Here is a 17,023-nt window from a genome sequence, read left to right as displayed (position 1 = left end):
GCTACAATATAACTAATAGTTACATTGTAGCTATCTTAGGTTTTATTTTTATTTTACAGGCAAGTTTGTATTTATTTTAACTAGGTTGAATAGTTACTAAATAGTTATTAACTATTTAATAACTACCTAGTTAAAACCTAACCTATGTTACAATAACACCTAACACTACACTAAAATTAAATCAATCCCCTAAATTAAATACAATTAAATAAATTAAATTAGCTAAATCACAAAAAAAGCCCACTAAATTACAGAAAAAAAACAAATTACAGATCTTTATACTAATTACACCTAATCTAATAGCCCTATCTAAATAAAAAAAGCCCACCCAAAAAAAAAACCTAGCCTAAACTAAACTACCAATAGCCCTTAAAAGGGTCTTTTGCGGGGCATTGCCCCAAAGAAATCAGCTCTTTTACCTGTAAAAAAAATACAAACAACCCCCCAACAGTAAAACCCACCACCCACACAACCAACCCCCAAAATAAAAGCCTAACTAAAAAAAAATAAGGTCCCCATTGCCCTGAAAAGGGCATTTGTATGGACATTGCCCTTTAAAGGGCATTTAACTCTATTGCTGCCCAAAGCTCTAACCTAAAAAATAAACCCACCCAATACACCCTTAAAAAATCCTAACACTAACCCCCGAAGATTCACTTACCGAGAGAAGTCTTCATCCAAGCGGCAAGATGTCCTCAAAGAGGCCAGCAGAAGTGGTCCTCCAGACGGGCAGAAGTCTTCATCCAGACGGCATCTTCTATCTTCATCCTTCCGATGTGGAGCGGCTCCATCTTCAAGACATCCGGCGCGGAGCATCCTCTTCAAACGACGTCTTCTTCGGAATGAATATCTCTTTAAGTGACGTCATCCAAGATGACGTCCCTTAGATTCCGATTGGCTGATAGAATTCTATCAGCCAATTGGAATTAAGGTAGAAAAAATGAATCAGCCAATAGGATTGAGTTTGCATTCTATTGGCTGATTGGAACAGCCAATAGAAAGCCAGCTCAATCCTATTGGCTGATTGCATCAACCAATAGGATTTTTTCTACCTTAATTCTAAGGGACGCCATCTTGGATGACGTCACTTAAAGAGATATTCATTCCGAAGAAGACGTTGTTTGAAGAGGATGCTCTGCGCCGGATGTCTTGAAGATGGAGCCGCTCTGTGTCAGAAGGATGAAGATAGAAGATGCCGTCTGGATGAAGACTTCTGCCCGTCTGGAGGACCACTTCTGCCGGCTTAGTTGAGGACATCTTTAACATAAAAATGCCCTTTTCAGGGCAATGGGGAACTAAGGTTTTTTAGTTAGGCTTTTATTTGGGAGGTTGGTTTTGTGGGTGGTGGGTTTTACTGTTGGGGGGGTTGTTAGGTTTTATTTTACAGGTAAATTTGTATTTATTTTAGCTAGGTAGTTATTAAATACAGTTGTTAATAACTATTTAGTAACTATTCTACCTAGTTAAAATAAATACAAACTTGCCTGTAAAATAAAAATAAACCCTAAGCTAGATACAATGTAACTATTAGTTATATTGTAGCTAGCTTAGGGTTTATTTTATAGGTAAGTATTTAGTTTTAAATATGAATAATTTAGTTAATGATAGTAATTTTATTTAGATTTATTTAAATTATATTTAAGTTAGGGGGTGTTAGGGTTAGACTTAGATTTAGGGGTTAATACATTTAATATAGTGGCAGCAACATTGGGGGCGGCAGATTAAGGGTTAATAAATGTAGGTAGGTTGCGGCGACATTAGGGGAGGGAGATTAGGGTTTAATAAATATAATATAGGTGTCGGCCATGCTGGGGGCAGCAGATTAGCGGTTAATAAGTATAATGTAGGTGGCGGCGATGTCCGGAGTGGCAGATTAGGGGTAAATAAATATAATGCAGGTGTTGGCGATGTCAGGGGCGGCAGATTAGGGGTTAATAAGTGTAAGATTAGGGGTGTTTAGACTCAGGGTTCATGTTAGGGTGTTAGGTGTAAACATACAATGTGTTTCCCCATAGGAATCAATGGGGCTGCGTTACTGAGTTTTATGCTGCTTTTTTGCAGGTGTTAGATTTTTTCTCAGCCGGCTCTCCCCATTGATGTCTATGGGGAAATCGTACATGAGCATGTACAACCAGCTCACCGCTGACTTAAGCAGCGCTGGTATTGGAGTGCGGTATGGAGCACAATTTTGCTCTACGCTCACTTCTTGCCTTTTAACGCTGGGTTTGTAGAAACCCATAATACCAGCGCTACAGGTAAGTGAGCGGTGAGAAAAAACTGCACGGTAGCACCGCTCAGTTAATGACGCAAAACTCGTAATGTAGGCGATTGTAACCAAGAAGGTTTAGATGAAATAATACTCAATACTCTTGTTTTTGCAAGCCATTTTCATTGCACTGATATTACAAGTGGAGGCAAATTGAGATTGCGCTAGCCCAATCGCCCTTTATGCTTCAATCTTTACCACAATCTCAGACCTCTGGTTAACTGTTTTCTGAAACAAAAAAACTTGCACAAAGCACTTCAAAACACATTAAAAAGTACAGTTACACTCATATTAAAGGGACAGTGAAGTCCAAAATAAACTTTCATGATTAAAATAGGGCATGTCATTTTAAACAATTTTTGAATGTACTTTTATAACCAATTTTGCTTTGTTCTCTTGGTATTCTTAGTTGAAAGCTAAACCTAGGAGGTTCATATGCTAATTTCTTAGACCTTGAAGGCCACCTCAGCATTTGACAGTTTTTCACCACTAGAGGGCGTTAGTTCATGTGTTTCATATAGATAACATTGAGCTCATGCACGTGAAGTTACAGAGGAGTGAGCACTGATTGGCTAAAATGCAAGTCTGTCAAAAGTGAATACATAACAGAGGGGCGCCCCAAGTGTAGAACAGGAGTAAAGCTGGACAATACAACATCAAATGCCAAATGGGTACTCACATTCAGCTGGAGCACCCTCATGTGCTGGTAGAGGTGGACTGATAACTTAGGGTGTATCAGTTAACCCTTGTCACGGCTCCAAACAGGAACACTGGATACAACCCCCTAGCTGGGTCTGACCAGGGTGCGGTTTCAGGAGCAATAAGGTGCAAACACTTGGCTTGGTTAAAATAGGGTTTATTAAAACTCACATAAAAACAATAAGCATCAAGTGTAAGGGGGCATTAACATATAGCCCCGTAATGCAACATGTTTCTCTGCTTTACAATCGGAGTTTCATCAGGCATTAAAGCCCCCTACTGTCTCCTGAACTTTAAACAGACTGGTAACCAATCAGATCATGAGCTAATGCACACCTCTTTAGGGGCATGGCTAAAAACATGTGTTATGCATAAGTCCTTAATTATAAACAATACATCATTCTAAATCACTTACTTTGTTATTACAAACCATACATCATTATATTTCATTATATTTCATGACAAACTACATCATTTGATAATATATTGATGAGAACGTACATAGTTCATCATTGAAAACAAACTTTACAAAATGCTCATTATAAACAAAACATCATTCACCAATATATAACCTAGTAGACCGCTATATAGGTGGAAAAAATGCTCCATGTTAAATCAATATTTATTGCAATCTACCTCCCAACCCTACGTAAATAATTAATTGTTTATCCCAATAATATGATCAGTACATAAACAGTAGGCATTTGGTTCTCAAACTGTTAGACACAAACTGAACTAAATCCCAATCGCAGCACCCAGATCGTATGGCTTTGAATCCATTTTTTAAATAACATTCACTTCAATGTTTGCTACATCAAGCTCACTTTATTGTGTGTAGTACCTTTTATTCTTTTTTGATCCGATCTCCATTAACGGCTATTTTTAAAGCTTTGTGTATACAAGTCAGTGATTTTGCTGAGGATGACATTTCAAATGGTATTGATTGTTTCCTTGGATTATCACCATTGATTGGCTTTCAGTTGGCCAATCAGAAAAAAGCCTATTTCTCTCATCACTTGTTGCTAAGTGGAGCATAGTGTTCTATATAAAAATCCCTCTGTGTGTGTTTTCAACAGCCAATCGGAATGATTATCAGTTGGCCAATCAGAAAAAAGCCTATATTTCTCTCATTACTTGTAGCTAAGTGGAGCATAGTTTTCTATAAAAAAAAAAAAATCCCTCTGTGTATGTTTCCAACAACCAATCAGATGTATATATATCAGTGACGTGCAGTGAGATCAAACGCTAGTGAGGCACTAGCTATGATATGCCAGAGAAGCACATATATGGACCCAATAGAGTTAGCTTAAATTTACTATTAAATTGGCAGGTTGCACAATGACTCATTACCGGATCATGTAATATTGTTCACAGTCTTTGTAAGCAATATTTATAGATTCTGCACTTCTAAAACCAATAAAACTTTAATCAGCATCAAACATTTTGCCTTTATTTAACACACAACCCATTCTCTGTACAGTAGTTAAATGAGCAGCACCAACATTCTCTCTCTCTCTCACTTCTCTCTCTCACTTCTTTCTCTCTTACACTTCTCTCTCTCTTCTAGCTCTTTTTTTCTCTCTTTTTTTTCTCTCTCTTTCTTTCTCTCTCTCTCTTTTTCTCTCTCTGTCTCTCTCATTCTTATTCTCTCTCTATTTCTCATATCTAGGCAAAGTCAGTTTGCCACAAGTTACTAATGGTTACAGTGACAATTTAACATATGCACTTAGACTCTTGGGTGCCTTATACCACCTAGAGAATTATCAGGTCTTTTTAAAGGGACATGAAACACAAAATGTTTCTTTCTTAATCTTACTTAGTATCTAATATGTTTTGTTCTCTTAGAATCATTTGTTAAATGTAATAGCTAGGCAGGTTCAGGGACAACTACTGTGAGTTAGCTGAACACACCTGTCAGTATATTTATAAGAATCTTAGCAGTATTCTCCAAACAATGTGTGAGTATATGGCAGGGAATATATTTAACAATCTTTCTTTAGACTGAACCCACAATCAATATACTTCTACTAAGACAACAAAATTAATATAAATACCTGAATTCTTTATTATTAGTAAATATTTATGAACATATTAAATGTGTATATTTGTGAGAATTAGAATATGAGTCAACACTATATGCATTTAAAACTATTCAAATAAAATATGCTATGCAAAGCTCATGCAATTGTACTTTTAAAACCAGCCTTTCATTCAGAGCTGCATTTAAAATATTACAATGAGATCTAAAATAGCAGCTACAAACATTCAGCAATTTGATTTACAGTTTAATTTTACCCTGTTAATACAATGAGGTTCCAAAATCTTTAACAGCTCAATACCCAAACAACACAATTCTAACAGTACTAATTTAAACAATAGGGCAATCTATACTTCTATTAAAACATCAGAAATTGTATATATTATTTATGTAAAAACCCAATTCTGAGTTATCACTCTATATTTGTACAGATAAAACAATTTAGCAGCAATGATTTGTTTAACCATACACAGGCTGAATACTAGTAAAATGTAGACTGCTCTCTAAATCTATTGAATATAAATTGACTATGTTCTTACCAATAAGCTTTGTTTCAAGTTTTTAAAAATTAGAACAATTATACTTTACCAATTTGAACCAATTTGTAGAGGTCTTTAGGTCATCTCATTTAAAGGAAAGTTATTGCATAGATCAGGGATAAGCTTCCAGTTCCTTGCTGAAGTGAAATGTATTTCCAGGCAGCCAAAATTAAAAACACTTTTTGTCTCAGCAAGTCACAAAAAAAACTGTCCCCTTTGCATTGACTAATCCTGTTTTATAATCATTGATGACCTGTTTCGTTCACGCCCTTTTTGCTTGTCTCTTCTGATTGGTTCACCCTGTGAATGCAGGTTGCCAAGGAGATGCATTCTTTAACAGTCAATCATCTCCTGGCTGTAATACCTGTGTCGCAACACCGTACCTTGTCCATCGGGTGGCAGTATTACAAACAGACACAGCAATACTTGCAGCATGACAAACAAATACAGCTATATATTTAAAATCTTTCTTTAAAATGTGTAATATTTGCCATAATTCCCTCATATTAATAAGTTCGAAATATCAATCACAGATGGGTAGGATTACATTACCTCTCTGGTCATTTTGATATGAAACATGTGTCTAACATTATTTATATTGAATAATTTATATTGCTAACTATTCAATTTTTCCTATTAAATATATTATAATTTATTGCATTAGTAAATTTCTCTTAGCATTTATATTTAATTTAGCCTAACAGAAAATTTATATTTCAATATCAGATGTCAATATTTCATAGTCATATCACATCAAAGTAACTGCCATATATCCATCTCACTATATTTCAAGAGATGTATTTAAAACTTTATAAACATTTATTTCACATTCATATGATATGACTTATTTCATCCCATGTATCGTCCTGTGTGTGTCATCTCTTAGTTCCACCTGGAAAACAGGAAAGCATGTTATATATACATATATGGGTTATTTGAATTATTTTAAACATATATGGAAAACTGGCATTGTTCCCTTTGCAAAATGTATTTAATTCTATTTGAGTCACCTTCCCCCCAGCCGTATGTCTGCAATACGTCTTCCTTTGAAATCACAAAGATTTAGGTGACAAATTCCAGAGGGCCCTTGAACACATTCCTTTCTCTCATCACCAAATGTCTTGGAGTTATAGTTCCTTTAGGAAAAAAATGTTTGTGTGCTTTACACAGCAGGAGGGTGTGCTTCAAAGCTTTGCTAACTTTCAATCATAATAAATGTGCATCCAGCTAACACTATTTGGCAAAGGTTTTTTTTTTTTATAGTAAATAGAATTGTTGTTATCTAAAACTTATGAGACACAAAATACAGATGGTTTTAGGGTAGATATAGGGGTCAGGGATCATCTGATAGAGATTTTAAGTTCACACCTCAGTGGGACATCTCTAGGGAACATTCTTTTGTTCTCAGATGTGGAATACATAGAGTGTAATGAATGAGCACGTTCAGACTCACTATTTGATAGATTTCATAATTATTATCTTATATTTTTTATATATATATATATATATATATATATATATATATATATATATGTATTTTCCACTGACATTTACAGATGCCCTGACACACCAGGGGAGCCAATGACAAGAGGGCATATATGTGCAGGCACCAATTAGCACCTAGCCCCCAGTAGTGCATTGCTGCCCCTGAACCTACCTAGGTATGATTTTTAACAGAGGATAATAAGAGAACAAAATATATTAGATGCTAAGTCTGAATTATGAATGAAACATTTTGGGTTTTATGTCCCTTTAAAAAGACCTGATACTTCTCTTGGTGGCATAATACACCCAATACTCACACCTATTTATAGAATAGGTTTGATTTTTTTCCTCTCCTTACACACATTTGAACTCAGCCTCCTAAGAAGAGTATACTTTATTAATTTAAAAAACAAAAGTTTTAGGTTAGTATAATAACATTTAGTAGCAGCAGCCCATCCAGGAGCAAAGGGGTTAAAAAAGCATGCCTTGTTGTGAGCTGAGGGGAGGGGATATGTGCTTGAAGTGCTTGCCTAGCACAGCAGACTGCATCTAAGAGACAAAATTCCATTCTCAATAAGCAGACTTTAGTTGAAGCAGCTTCCCTGCACCTACCTTACCTTAGCTATAAAGTGTGAAAGGTTGTCTGAGGAGGGGGGAGTCAGCTTGCTATGGTGATAGAGGGGTCATAGGGAGGAGCAGCATACACATTTATCAAAGCAGACCACAGTGGCTGTATATAGGGACAGTTTATAAAGTTAGGCTGCAGCTGTCAGAAAAAAAATCCCATTTCTGTGGAGGAGTGAGTACATACATTTCTATCAGTCCCGGAAGAGCTCCTTTGTAAAGTGCAGGGGGATTGTTGCTGAAGCCGATCATGACACTTCTGGCTGCACTGCACACATTCCTGTTATGCAGAGAGGTGGCTACATGCTGCTGTTAGTATTGTTTACCCTAGTCTGTCCCAACAATATGCCTCCTCCAAAATTCTGCACGCATCCATTCAAAACAGATCTGCTGCAGCTCAAGGAGGAGGGGATAAAATCTACGGATGCCAGCTAAAAAATGCAAGGGGAATCTTTTTTTGTTTTGTTTTTAATATAAATTAGCAGCTGGCTTAATAAATACATGGATTTGTGTGTAAAAAGTGCCACCCCCCTCAAACAGCCACCGCTTCCACTAGAGGTGATACACTTGTGAGTGCAGGGGAATTAATCTACCGCCATGATCACTACTCACCTAAACTTCAAAAGCCCTCAGTTCCACTTCTGGGCAGTCGGCCAGACCACATCAAAATTAAGCCCAGGATGAGCAATGTTCTTTCACCCCTATGGGGTATTTAGAGGAGTCTGCTATGGATACTTGTACTGTAGTCTGTCACTACATGTCCTGGCCCTCTTGGAAAGAACAGAACAACTGGAAGACAGTCCTCCTCACTCACTGTCCTGACAGTGACACACGTGGTTGTGGCTCCGCCGCTCCTGGCTACTCCCTCGTCGTACACAGTCACAGTACAGTGCAGTGACAGTCTAGGCATGCACTGGCAGCAGCTCCCTCCTGCTTGTACTGTGTCTTCCCGCCTGACGCCACGCGACGAGTATTCCGACGTCATGACTCCCCGGCAGTGCTGATTCTGATTGGCTGTGGATCTAGCTCCATCATAGAGGCAGTTTTGAGAACCGCCTCTGTTGGAGCATGTATGGGGCCCGGTGAGACACCACTGGGTGGCGCTAGCTCTAAGTGAGCTAAGAACTATATTCAGCATCCATGTTGTGCAATCAATGGAGGGCAGCGGTGCGGCTCACTGCCTCCTTATTGCGCAACATGGATGCTGAATTTCATTGGCAGCATTTGGCATATATATTAAAATGATTTGGGTAATCACCGGCGGGGGGGGTACCCTGGGGGGGACGTGTCGAAAATTAAAACAGGACAAAAAATACTTTATTTTATTTTTTAATAAATCTTATTTAAAATCTTTTTTCTCTGTTTGGACAGGGAAGACGCTGCCTCCCCTGCCTCCTATTACTGCACGTCACTGATATGTATATATGTATATATATATATATATATATATATATTTATATATATATATGTATATATACAGTGGATATAAAAAGTCTACACACCCCTGTTAAAATGTCAGGTTTCTGTGATGTAAATAAATGAGACACAGATAAATCATTTCAGAACTTTTTCCACCTTTAATGTGACCTATAAACTGTACAACTCAATTGAAAAACAAACTGAAATCTTTTAGGTGGAGGGAAGTAAAAATAAAAAACAAAAATAATATGGTTGCATAAGTGTGCATACCCGTAAACTAAGACTTTGTTGAAGCATCTTTCGATTTTATTACAGCACTCAGTCTTTTTGGGCATGAGTCAATCAGCATGGTACATCTTGACTTGACAAGATTTGCCCACTCTTCTTTGCAAAAACACTCCAAATCTGTCAGATTGTGAGGGTATCTCCTGTGCATAGCCCTCTTCAGATCACCCCACAGATTTTTGATCGGATTCAGGTCTTGGCTCTGGCTGGGCCATTCCAAAACTTTAATCTGCTTCTGGTGAAGCCATTCCTTTGTTGATTTGGATGTATGCTTTGGGTCATTGTCATAATGAAAGATGAAGATCCTCTTCATGTTCAGCTTTCTAGCAGAAGCCTGAAGGTTTTGTGCCAATATTGACTGGTATTTGGAACTGTTCATAATTCCCTCTACCTTGACTAAGGCCCCAGTTCCAGCTGACGAAAAACAGCCCCAAAGCATGATGCTGCCACCACCATGCCTCACTGTGGGTATGGTGTTCTTTTGGTGATGTGTAGTGTTGTTTTTGCGCCAAACATATCTTTTGGAAATATGGCCAAAAAGTTCAACCTTTGTTTTATCAGATCATTACACCTTTTCACACATGCTTTTGGGAGACTTCAGATGTGTTTTTGCAAAATTTAGCCAGGCTTGGGTGTTTTTCTTGGTAAGAAAAGGTTTCCGTCTTGCCGCTCTACCCCATAGCCCAGACATATGAAGAATAAGGGAGATTGTTTTCACATGTTCTACACAGCCAGTACTTGCCAGATATTCCTGCAGCTCCTTTAATATTGCTGTAGACCTCTTGGCAGCCTTCCAGACCAGGTTTCTTCTTATCTTTTAATACATTTTGGAGGGACGTCCAGTTCTTGGTAATGTCACTGTTGCGCCATATTTTCTCCACTTGATGATGACTGTCTTCACTGTGTTCCGTGGTATATCTAATGCCTTATAAATTCTTTTGTACCCTTCTCCTGACTGATACCTTTTAACAATGAGATCCCTCTGATACTTTGGGAGATCTCTGCGGACCATGGCTTTTGCTGTAGGATTCAACTAAGAAAATGTCAGGAAAGACCAACTAGAACAGCTGAACTTTATTTAGGGTTAATCAGATGCACTTTAAATGATGACAGGTGTGTACTGACTCCTATTTAACATGATTTTGAATGTGATTGCTTAATTCTGAACACAGCTACATCTTCAGTTATATATATGTAACCACATTATTTTAGGTTTTTTGTTTACTTACCTCCTCCTAAAATATTTTAGTTTGTTTTTTAATTGAGTTGTACAGTTTATAGGTCACATTAAAAGTGGAAAAGGTTCTGAAATGATTTATCTTTGTCTCATTTATTTACATCACAGAAACCTGTCATTTTAACAGGAGTGTACTTTTTATATCCACTGTATATGTGTGTATATATATATATATACACATACATATACAGTGGATATAAAAAGTACACTCCTGTTAAAAAATATATATATATATGTATATGTTGTGTATGTATATGGTGTGTGTGTGTATGTGATCTCTATATTGTGTGTAGAGATCACAGAAGCTGAAACCTTACCAAATAATTAATTGGATATGCACAGTATTGGAAAAATGGGGTTGTGGACCCTTACCGAGCCTTTTTCAGAATACTGTGAATATCCCTTTAACTCATTTGGGAAAAGCATCAGCCTTTGTGATGTATAACAGAATTATTTTTTAAATGGGTGTGTATTATATTTGTTCTTCCAGTTTTTTTTTTTTTTTTTTTAGATCTCTTTACTGGAATCAACTCTGAGGTTGTAATAATAAAAAAAAAATTATATACAGTATGTTTGTGTATGTATGTATATGTATGTATGTGTGTGTATGTATATATATATATATATATACACTAATTTTTAAGTGCCATACTTTAGGAAGCATATATTATACATCAGCAGTATAAGCATGGAGCAGCAGCCCCTACAAAATAAGCATATAGACCCCAGCAGTACAGTAGAGCAGGTTCCTAGGCAGACTGACACTGTGGGAACGTAAAGCAGACATCAGCGAGGCTGTACATGAACCTGTGCTCAACAAACACAGCAACACCGGCTCCTTAGAGACACTGTAGAAACATTTTCACTAAAAAATTCTCATCGCAGAAAATGAAAAAAAGTTCTGCCTGTGGGTATGTAACTAATACTGTTATTTTATTATATATCATATGGTGCACAATTCTCCATGAGGACCCGCAAGATAAAATACATTTGTAATATTTGGCTCCTAGATCAGGCTCATGTTTGTAACCAGTAGAAAAATGCAGATTCAACAAGAAATGGGACTTCAGTATTTTGTGATCAGATGTCATGAGATTATTCTGCTGAGGACAATAATGGACAGATAATATGTGATGCAAACAAACGCTGTGTGTTTTGTTAAAGTAATTATCTAATTGGGTTTAAAGTCTTTATATTCCACAAAGTCATTGTTTACCTATTGTGTATCTGTCTCTTATTTTCCTCAGCAAAAGAGATTAGATAAGATAAACATAGGTTAAACACGACATCTCCTATTACTTTATAGAAACTCACGAGGATGAAAGTTACATTACTGGAAAAGGGGACAACGTTACTAATAAACATATATTGCAAAGTTATTTTATACACAATTAAGCATTTTATATTACAATGTCAAAGTGTTTAATGTCCCTTTTACCCCTTAGTTGCTGAACCATTTCACACCCCTGTGCTGAGCTGTTTTGAGTTTTAGAGGTTATTCACATTTAAAGTGACAGTAAAGTCAATATCAAACAAATCGATTGGATAGTGTGTGACAATTTTCAATTTACTTCTTGCCACGGATACCAGGCTGCCAAGGCTACCTCCTCCCATACTGTGGATTGTTGTGTTTTCCTCAGCTTCCATTGTACTAGAATTACACCTTGCCCATAAAGAGCTGATCGCTGTCCATTGGCCCCTTTCCCTGAATCCTCGAGACCCAGCCGGGATCTTATGGATCTACTCGACATCTGGGCTCACTAGGGATCCCCGCTGAACTTTGACCTAGGTCGCTCCAGAGGCCCCTTGCACCAGAGCTCTGCTCTTTTGGGGATTTTTACTAACTTTGAGGCGCAAGGGTTGGGGTGATTGCCAGGAGGGAGCTCACTGGACCCCCCCTCTACCGCTGGCTGACCCGGCGTACCCTTTGATCAACTGCCGCTCTGGCCCCCAGCGACGGATCACGTTGCTTTTTGGACTGGGACATCTCAGGGCCGGGAGCTCTCCGATGGTACCTAGCAATAACCACCGCTCTCTTGGGATTACCCCAAAACCGTGACCTAACTATTGTGGGATCCCTATGTGACTATTGTTCCTATGGAGGTGCCAGCCTGTCTGGAGGAGCAGGGATTTTAGGATCTGATAAGGTTCTTGGCAAATGTGTATTTAAGCTTTGTGTTTTGTGTTTGTGTTAAGCTTGGTAAAATTATTTCTCCTGCTCTACAGCTACAGGTTCCATGCTAAAGAAGAATCTTTTGACAGAGATACCTTGTCGAGGTATCCGTCACACTTCTATAATCAATTTTGTTTAGTTCTCTTGGTATTCTTTTTTAAAGAGCAATGCCTAGGTTCAGTCTACCTAGGTTTAGTCTTCAACAAAAAATATCAAGAGAACAAAGCAAATTTGATAATAGAAGTAAATTGGAAAGTCGTTTAAAACGGCATGCTCTATCTAAATTATGAAAGTTTAATTTTGACTTTACTGTCCCTTTAAGCATTACTGGAAACCATTTTTCAGTAAGAAACCCACATAAACTATATATACTGTGTATGTATATATATATATATATATGTTTCAAACTATTATAATTATATATACACATCATGACGTGAGAAATGTAAAACAAAGGTGTGACAGAAATGTATATTTTTATTACAATTTTAATAAACACGGTTATAAACAATACACAGTGTGAGTTAGTTAACATTTCTAAAATAAACAGAAATTGAGAATAATTCAGTGTTTTTCTACATAAATTAGCATTAGAAAATCAAAAGAAAAGTGTTTTATTTCAGCACCATGTATTTATTGCAGCCATAGGGGCTTTCCTTATCCAGACAACTTGCACTTTTGATGTTATTTTAGGGGCTCCCCTTGTACCCTATACACCTGGCCAATTTAAAAGGACAACGTACTGTAAATTATTTTTCCATAATGTGTCTACAAAGCCTTGTTATACCAGCTGCAGAATATAAAATGTATGATAAATTAGTTCTTTAGGTTTATTTGTTGTATATGAAATAGCTGACTTGTTCTTTAAAAACCCAACCTATTAAAATAAGTTGAGCTTGCAAAGAAGTCAGATATCCTTATTTTATCAACTTCTGTACACACATATGATTTTTATTTTGTCTGTATACCAAAGGACAATAAGAACAATTTAAAATTAACATTTTATAACTTCTCTCTGCTACAATCCACTGGGAGTGCAATTTCCTCTGCTGCCTATGTTTACACAGCTTTTCTATAGTCAATACTTAAAGGGACCTGATGCACAAATGCTGAAGCAATGGAAAGTGATGCAGCATAGCTGTAAAAAGCTGACTAGAAAATATCACCTGAACATCTCTATGTAAAAAAGGAAGATATTTACCTCAAAATGTCCTAAGTATTCACACCCCACTGTAATCAGGATGCTAGTGCCAGGACTTGCAAGGGAGTGTGTATCTGGCATGTGCAGGCACAGTCATGTTATTTTACTATTCGGTTTAAGGAAGTTTACTATAAAATCTCATGAGATTTCAATGAAATATCATGAGAACACAGCAAAGTAATGCACTACCTCAGCGCTGCTGCTGTTTTTACCCCCAACTTGCAGCTGGACAGAAGCTGAAGTATAACAGTTCACAGAGAACTTACCCTGGTTAGCTGAAGTAATAATGAGGTAAAATAGCTTTCTTTTTACATAGAGTAGTTCAGGTGATATTTTCATGTTAGCTTTTTACAGTTATGCTACATCACTTTCAAGTGATTTAGCATTTAAGTATTATGTCCTTTAAAGTATAGAATATTTCAATATAGACAGGGATACCAGCATCAAGAACAACTCTTTTAAATACTGATATAAAGGTATATTAGCTATTTGTAACAAATTAAGGCACCCCAGCAGGTTAAATGGAACCTAGAGAATAAATTAAACAAAATAAAAAAATACACCACTTTAGTGATCACCTGACTACAATGCCCTTAAAAACAAGCGTTTATCAACTATAAAGGTCTTTGGGTATATATATTATTATTTTTTTTAAATGTTTTTTATTGAGACCAACAAAATAATAAGACAGTACAATACAAGCCCACATGGGTATGCAATTAAAAGATACAAATTTAAAAGTAGACTATAAATTTTATACAAAAGATGTGATGGTTATTATCTTTCAGTTAGCGCATACATGATTTTGTATTTTCAGATGAGTATAGAGGGGGGATTTCACATAGGTGAATATAGGGTCTCTTTTATATTGTATGAGGAGTATTATAAACATAGGTTATCGTAGCTATATCTCTATTTTGTAGAAAGATGGGCTAAGTAGACCACTCTTTGCAAACCAATGCCTAGATTTAGAGTTTTGCGGCCAAAGGGGTGTGTTAGCTACGCGTGGTTTTTTCCCCTGCATCTTTTAAACAAAGCTGGTATTTAGAGTTGTCTGAAGGGCTGCGTTAGGCTCCAAAAAGGGAGCGTACAGGCATATTTACCACCACTGCAACTCTCAATACCAGCGTTGCTTACGGACGCGGCCAGCTTCAAAAACGTGCTTGTGCACGATTCCCCCATAGGAAACAATGGGGCAGTTTGAGCTGAAAAAAACCTAACACCTGCAAAAAATCAGCGTTCAGCTCCTAACGCAGCCCCATTGTTTCCTATGGGGAAACACTTCCTAAGTCTGCACCTAACACCTTAACATGTACCCCGAGTCTAAACACCCCTAACCTTACACTTATTAACCCCTAATCTGCCGCCCCCGCTATCGCTGACCCCTGCATATTATTTTTAACCACTAATCTGCCGCTCCGTACACCGCCGCAACCTACGTTATCCCTATGTACCCCTAATCTGCTGCCCCTAACACCGCCGACCCCTATATTATATTTATTAACCACTAATCTGCCGCCCCCAACTACCTACAATTATTAACCCCTAATCTGCCGACCGGACCTCACCGCTACTCTAATAAATGTATTAACCCCTAAAGCTAAGTCTAACCCTAACCCTAACACCCCCCTAAGTTAAATATAATTTTATTCTAACGAAATAAAATAATTCTTATTAATTAAATTAATCCTATTTAAAGCTAAATACTTACCTGTAAAATAAACCCTAATATAGCTACAATATAAATAATAATTATATTGTAGCTATTTTAGGATTAATATTTATTTTACAGGCAACTTTAAATTTATTTTAACTAGGTACAATAGCTATTAAATAGTTATTTACTATTTAATAGCTACCTAGTTAAAATAATTACAACATTACCTGTAAAATAAATCCTAACCTAAGTTACAATTAAACCTAACAGTACACTATCAATAAATTAATTAAATAAACTACCTACAATTATCTACAATTAAATCAACTAAACTACAAAAAAAACAAACACTAAATTGCAAAAAATAAAAAAAGATTACAAGAATTTTAAACTAATTACACCTACTCTAAGCTCCCTAAAAAAATAACAAAGCCCCCCAAAATAAAAAAATGCCCTACCCTATTCTAAAATAAAAATGTAACAGCTCTTTTACCTTACCAGCCCTTAAAAGGGCCTTTTGCAGGGCATGCCCCAAAGAAAACAGCTCTTTTGCATTTAAATAAACATACAATACCCCCCAACATTACAACCCACCACCCACATACCCCTAATCTAACCCAAACCCCCCTTAAAAAACCTAACACTAAGCCCCTGAAGATCTTCCTACCTTGTCTTCACCACGCCGGGTATCACCGATCCGTCCAGAAGAGGGTCCGAAGTCTTCATCCTATCCACCAAGAAGAGGAGATCCGGACCGGCAAACATCTTCATCCAAGCGGCATCTTCTATCTTCTTCCATCCGGCGCAGAGCGGGACCATCTTGAAGCAGCCGACGCGGATCCATCCTCTTCTAACGACGTCCTAAGTCTGAATGAAGGTTCCTTTAAATGACGTCATCCAAGATGCCGTCCCTCGAATTCCGATTGGCTGATAGGATTCTATCAGACTATCGGAATTAAGGTAGGAAAAATCTGATTGGCTGATTGAATCAGCCAATCAGATTCACGTTCAATCGGATTGGCTGATCCAATCAGCCAATCAGATTGCGCTCGCATTCTATTGGCTGTTCCGATCAGCCAATAGAATGCAATCAGATTGAGCTCGCATTCTATTGGCTGTTCCGATCAGCCAATAGAATGCAAGCTCAATCTGATTGGCTGATTGGATCAGCCAATCTGATTGAACTTGAATCTGATTGGCTGATTCAATCAGCCAATCAGATTTTTTCCTACCTTAATTCCGATTGGCTGATAGAATCCTATCAGCCAATCCGAATTCGAGGGATACCATCTTGGATGACGTCATTTAAAGGAACCTTCATTCGGACTTAGGACGTCGTTAGAAGAGGATGGATCCGTGTCGGCTGCTTCAAGATGGTCCCGCTCCGCGCCGGATGGAAG

General features: G+C 37.3%; 1 protein-coding gene across 1 annotated transcript in view; it reads left to right on the top strand.

The window, feature by feature from the left end:
- The window catches only part of LOC128657999 (uncharacterized), a 302,915-nt gene that overhangs the window by 141,646 nt on the left and 144,246 nt on the right, over positions 1–17,023 (top strand). The window lies entirely within an intron of this gene.

This window comes from Bombina bombina, chromosome 4, assembly GCF_027579735.1.
Source record: "Bombina bombina isolate aBomBom1 chromosome 4, aBomBom1.pri, whole genome shotgun sequence".
In the NCBI taxonomy this organism is placed as follows: domain Eukaryota; kingdom Metazoa; phylum Chordata; class Amphibia; order Anura; family Bombinatoridae; genus Bombina; species Bombina bombina.
The sequence above is the reverse complement of the archived record's forward strand: the minus strand, read 5'-3'. Positions and strand labels throughout refer to the sequence as shown.